The following is a 6,420-nucleotide window of genomic DNA, read 5'->3' on the forward strand; positions in this document are numbered from 1 at the left end:
AGCCGGAGCTATAGCAGGCGCATAGATGAACCGGCCATATCAAGCAATGCGCAAGGCCGTGAAGCGGCCCGTGGTGATGACCCGGCAGGTGGTGTTGTCGATGCTCGGGATGCGGTGAACCGGGCCCGGGCGCAAAGGGAGGCCGAGTTAGCAGCACAGGATAATGCGGGCCAACTTACACCGGTTCGTTCTGCCACCTTTGCCAGACCAGGAATCACATCCGCTCTGGGAGTGCCTTGCTTGATCCCTGCTTTACGTAATGTGCACCTGCCCAGAGATTTCAAGGGTCCATGCAAGGTGCCGAATTATACCGCTGATTTACCCCCTGAAGCATGGATAGAGAGTTATGAGATGGCCATGGAAATGCTGGACGTGGATGAGGCCGCATGTGCAAAATATTTCACCATGATGCTTGAGGGCACGGCTCGTACTTGGTTAAAAAGCCTACCGCCCAATTCTATCAGCTCATGGGCCCAGTTGCGGGCCCGGTTTATACAGAATTTCAAGGATACATGTAAGCAGCCCAAGTCCATAGTAGACCTGGCGGCTTGTGTCCAGGAAGAAGGAGAATCAACGACCCATTGGGTGCGCCGCGTTTCGGAAATTTTGCACTTGTCTGACAGGATTAATGCTGACTCTGCAGTCTTAACTCTGGAAGGCAACTGCCGGTTTGAGCCTCTAAAATTGAAACTGGGACGCATGAAGCGGTTCTGTAATGACATGGGAACCCTCATGGCTGCTTTAGTGAAGTATGCCGATTCGGATAGTACCAAGGATCCCGAGCTTAATGATGATGAAGCAGGGAAGGGAAAGAAGAATAGCAACTCCAAACAGCAGCAGAACAAACTAGCGGGTCATGGAAACGGAGGCAAGCGCAAGGCGGACGGCAGCGTGGACTTTGTGGCCAACACTAACGCACAGGACAGGGGGCAGCGGCGCAGAGGTAAAGCGGCAAATCGTAACGGGGCTCCCAATCCTAATGCAAGCCGTTTGAACTATTTGTTGAATCAGCCTTGCCCAAAGCACGGGACGAAGGAGGCACCGGCTAACCATCTTTGGAAAGATTGCTATATCATGCAGGAGTTCAAGAACTCTAATGTTTTCCGGTATGATCACGGATCAGGTGGCGGTTCAGGATCCGGTTTCAGCGGGCCGGATCACGATGGGGTTTCCGGTTCAGGTCGTAATCAGGGCGGTCACAACCACCAGAATAATCAGAACAGTCAGCAGCAGCAGCAGTCAGGCTATCAGAGCCAGCCAAAGCAGTTGAGCAATGGGCAATACCATGTCTTCACAACGGGCTTGGATAAGCGCGGCCGAAAACTCCACAAGCGAGCGGTGAATTCTGTTGAACCGGCCTTACCGCATTACTTACGCTGGTCAGAGCAGCCCATCGTGTGGAGCAGAGAAGATCACCCACCCCGGGTTGATAATCCGGGCCAGTTAGCATTAGTGGTGGACCCTCAGGTGGAGGGTTATAAATTCACCAAGGTACTCATGGATGGAGGAAGCAGCATTAACATACTATATTATGAGACATTCAGGCGCATGGGACTAACAGACAAGGATCTCAGACCGTCGAATACGGTATTCCATGGTGTTGTGCCAGGCAAATCTGCATATCATGTTGGTAAAATAGCTCTAGATGTGGTTTTTGGAGACGAGCACGACTCCCGGTCGGAAAAATTGAGCTTCGAAGTGGTGAAGATCCAAAGCCCGTATCACGCCTTGTTTGGGCGACCGGCTTACGCCAAATTCATGGCGCGGCCCTGTTATATCTACTTACAGCTCAAGATGCCGGGTTACAAGGGGACGATGACGGTTCACGGGAATCGTAGGATCGCTTTGGAATGTGAAGAGGGTGATGCGGCTTACGCAGAGTCGGTCTGTGCCACAGAAGAATTGAAGTATTATAAGGACAGTGTCGATCCGGCGGATATGACCCCTTTAAAGAAGCCAACTACAGAGCATGTTTCAGATCTGAAGTTCAAATCGGCAGCTGAGACCAAGCTTGTTGACTTCGTGCCCGGCGATTCATCCAAGCAGTTCACTATCAGTGCCAACCTGGATCCCAAATAGGAAAGCGCGCTCATCGAGTTCATCCGTGAGAATCGGGACATTTTTGCATGGAAGCCATCTGACATGCCAGGTGTACCAAGGGAACTCGCTGAGCACACTCTTAATATGGATCCTAAGTATAAACCGATGAAACAGTTCCTCCGCCGGTTTAATGAAGAAAGACGCAAAGCCATTGGAGAGGAAGTGGCCAGGCTTTTAGCAGCTGGTTTTATTATTGAGGTGTTCCATCCAGAGTGGCTTGCTAATCCGGTGCTGGTTCTTAAGAAAAACGGCACTTGGCGTATGTGTGTGGATTACACAGATCTTAACAAAGCCTGTCCGGCAGACCCTTTTGCCCTCCCCCGTATTGATCAGATCATTGATGCTACAGCGGGTTGTGAGCGTTTGAGTTTTTTGGATGCATACTCTGGATATCATCAGATCAAGATGGCGGTTAAGGACCAGGAGAAAACAGCATTCATTACTCCCTTTGGAGCCTTCTGCTATGTATCTATGCCCTTCGGGCTCAAGAGTGCCCAAGCCACCTATCAACGGTGTGTACAGAATTGCCTGCATGAGCAGATCGGCCGCAATGTGCACGCATATGTGGATGATATTGTGGTAAAATCAAGGCAGAAGGAGACACTGGTGGATGATTTGAAGGAGACCTTTGACAACTTGCGAGCTTACAGGATGATGCTTAATCCGGCCAAGTGTGTTTTTGGTGTTCCGGCAGGCAAGTTACTGGGTTTCTTGGTGTCTAACAGAGGAATTGAGGCTAATCCGGAGAAGATTACGGCTATTACATCTCTAGCTAAACCGGAGTGTATCAACAATGTTCAGCGTTTGGCGGGCCGAATCGCTGCGCTGAGCCGGTTTATCAGCCGCCTCGGGGACAAGGCTATCCCTTTGTACCAAATGCTGAAGAAGACAGACAATTTCGTCTGGAGTCTAGCTGCTGATGAGGCATTTGAGGACCTGAAGCGGCAGTTAGCCAATCCGCCTGTTCTTGCAGCTCCGGTCGACAAGGAGCCACTATTATTATACGTAGCGGCTAATGCTCGGGCAGTTAGCGTGGCTATTGTGGTGGAGCGCAAAGAGGCAGGCAAGGAATATCCGGTTCAGTGGCCGGTTTATTATATCAGTGAGGTGCTGATTGAATCCAAGCAAAGGTATCCGCATTGGCAGAAGCTGGTCTATGGTGTTTTTATGGCCAGTCGGAAGTTGAAGCAGTATTTTCAAGGGCACCCCATCACAGTGGTCAGTTCAGCTCCCTTGGGTGATATTATACAGAATCGGGAGGCGACTGGCCGGATTGCCAAGTGGGCTATAGAGCTGGGGCCGCATGGACTGAAGTACGTGCCTCGGACGGCAGTAAAGTCTCAAGCACTTGTTGATTTCATCAATGATTGGACGGAATTACAAGCTCCAGAGGAGAAGCCGGACCACACATATTGGACTATTCATTTTGACGGATCCAGGCAATTGGAAGGCTCGGGGGCTGGAGTCGTATTAACTTCCCCGCGAGGTGATAAGTTTTGTTATGTTCTCCGCTTAATGTTCCCTTGTACTAATAATGCAGTTGAGTATGAAGCCTTGCTCCATGGTCTACGGATGGCTAAAGAGATGAATTTAAGCCGGGTTAAGTGTTTTGGTGACTCGGACCTAGTGGCTCAACAGGTGTCCGGCACTTGGGATTCTAAAGACCCGCTCATGGCTGCATATCGTCGGGAAGTGGATAATATTGCAGGTTGTTTCAAGGGTTATCAAGTGGATCATGTGGACCGTCGGAAGAATGAAGCGGCGGATGCTTTAAGCCGGTTGGGCTCTCAGCGTAAACCGGTCCCGCCTAACGTCTTTTTGGATGTGTTGCACAATCCGTCAGTCAAGCTCCCAGGTGAAGCGGATTTGGCTATTCCTGATCCGGAGTCTCAATTGGTGGCAGCCCTGCGTGTTATTCCGGATTGGACAGTTCCTTATCTTGCGTACATGACAAGCGGGGAGTTGCCAGAGGATGAGATACTGGCCAGGCAGATAGTCCGGCGATCCAAGTCTATGACAATTGTCAATGGTGAATTACATCATTGCAGTGTATCAGGGGCGTTTCAACGTTGTGTTTCTCCTGAGGAAGGCTGTGAAATCTTGAGAGAAATCCATGAAGGGGATTGTGGGCACCACGCCGGTTCAAAGTCTCTGGTTGCAAAGGCGTTTCGTCACGGGTTCTACTGGTTGACAGCACATGCTGACGCGGAGGACTTGGTTAAACGGTGTGATGGATGTCAGAAATTTTCAAGGCGTGCTCATGTGCCGGCTCAGGAATTGAGGATGATCCCAATAACATGGCTGTTTGCAACTTGGGGGCTAGACATGGTTGGACCTTTTAAAAGATCCAAGGATAAGAAAACTCACCTTTTGGTGGCAGTTGATAAATTTACCAAGTGGGTTGAAGCGGAGCCTGTCAGCAAGTGTGATGTAGCAACAGCGGTACAGTTCATCAAGAAGGTGATTTTCCGGTTTGGTTTTCCACACAGTATCATTACTGATAATGGTACCAATTTATCCAAGGGCGCTATGAAGGAGTTCTGTGAACGTGAGCACATCCGACTTGATGTGTCGTTAGTGGCACACCCCCAGTCCAATGGACAAGCAGAACGAGCTAATCAGGAAATCTTGCGAGGCATCAAACCCCGGCTTTTGGTCCCATTGCAAAGAACACCAGGATGTTGGGTTGAAGAGCTGCCATCTGTATTATGGAGTATCAATACTACGCCAAACCGGTCCACAGGATACACGCCATTTTTCATGGTCTATGGAGCAGAGGCAATTCTCCCTAGTGACATCCGGCACGATTCGCCTCGTGTGGCAGCTTATGTTGAGGCAGACAATGAGACAGCACGACAAGATGCTTTGGACCTATTGGACGAGGAGCGTGATATAGCGGCTGCCCATTCGGCGATTTACCAGCAAGATCTTCGTCGCTATCACAGTCGCCGGGTTAGAACCAGAACTTTTCAAGAAGGAGATTTGGTGCTTTGATTCATCCAAGATCAAACAGATATGCACAAGTTATCCCCACCTTGGGAGGGACCTTTCGTAGTCAGCAAGAATCTGCACAACGGGTCGTATTATCTGATTGATATTCGAGAGCATCAAGACTCACGTACATCATAAGAGGAGACCAACAGACCGTGGAATATAGCTCATCTTCGGCCTTACTATACTTGAGCCATTGGCTCTATCTATGTACATATCATGACAATGTATATATTATCTTTGATATATCAAACCGGAGCCTCAGCTGAAGCGGGGTCTCTATCTATCTCATCATGCGAGGTTACACGGAGTGGTTCTGTTTAAAGCGGCCACCGGTTTACCACTTGACATTTGTTTTTATATATCATTGGGGGCCTTGGTCGTATCCGAACCAACGAACACCCTTTGATAGGCGACAGCCACCAAATCATTTGGGGACTTGGTCAAGTCTGAACCAGTCACGCCTCTTGGTCGGCCTAAGGCCACAAAATCACTTGGGGGCATGGACGGGCCCGAGCCATTGCCACGCCTCTTGATCTGGCATATATGCCACGAGTCATTTGGGGACCTGGCTGACTTGAATCATTGTCACTCCTATTGGGGGCCTTGATCCTGTCCGACCATGGTAATGCCATCTGAACAGCTCAGTATAGCGTATTTTTGCAAATGGTTTTTATCATTACTTTTGCTTCCATGTTGTTTTCATGGTTTGTTCGTTTTTCGCTTTTGTTGGATTTATTTATGTCAAGAAAGCATTTTTTTTCCGGGTCAGCCAATGATTTTTCCCCCTTCTAATCCGGAGGAGTCTGCCCGGTTTACCTTTTCCCTGTTAACATCATGGAGTAACCAGGGGGCTCGTATTAAGTCAGTACGGTTTGTACGGGGGCTACTTTCTCCCTTTTTGACGGTAATGGTTTATAAAACCGCCGCTTCAGGCTTGGATAAGCCAGCTTTATACCCAAACATGGCAGGTATTTATGTATCATATATTTGTTATATTACTGATACACATATCAAGATCATAATCCGGTTGATGGTATAACCGCTACTGAAGTTCAAAATTTTCTGATTGCAGGAAATATGAATTCAAGTTTTTCAAGCAAAAGCTTCAGTACTTATGCACGAAGGCATATTCCAAGCAGAAGTTTTAACTATCCTATTACAAGGCAGCATGGTGCCCAAACAAAATCATTGTTTTTTTTGGAAGGATGTTGCAAATAGCACTTCAGCCCGGCTTCCGGTTCAAGCCTGCTCCTCGTCCTCCGCCGCTTCAGCTTCCTCGTCTCTACCCATTGGCTGGAAATCAACAGTGGTCTAGTCGATTCCCAT

This window comes from Triticum aestivum, chromosome 6B (genome assembly GCF_018294505.1).
Source record: "Triticum aestivum cultivar Chinese Spring chromosome 6B, IWGSC CS RefSeq v2.1, whole genome shotgun sequence".
Taxonomy (NCBI): Eukaryota; Viridiplantae; Streptophyta; class Magnoliopsida; order Poales; family Poaceae; genus Triticum; species Triticum aestivum.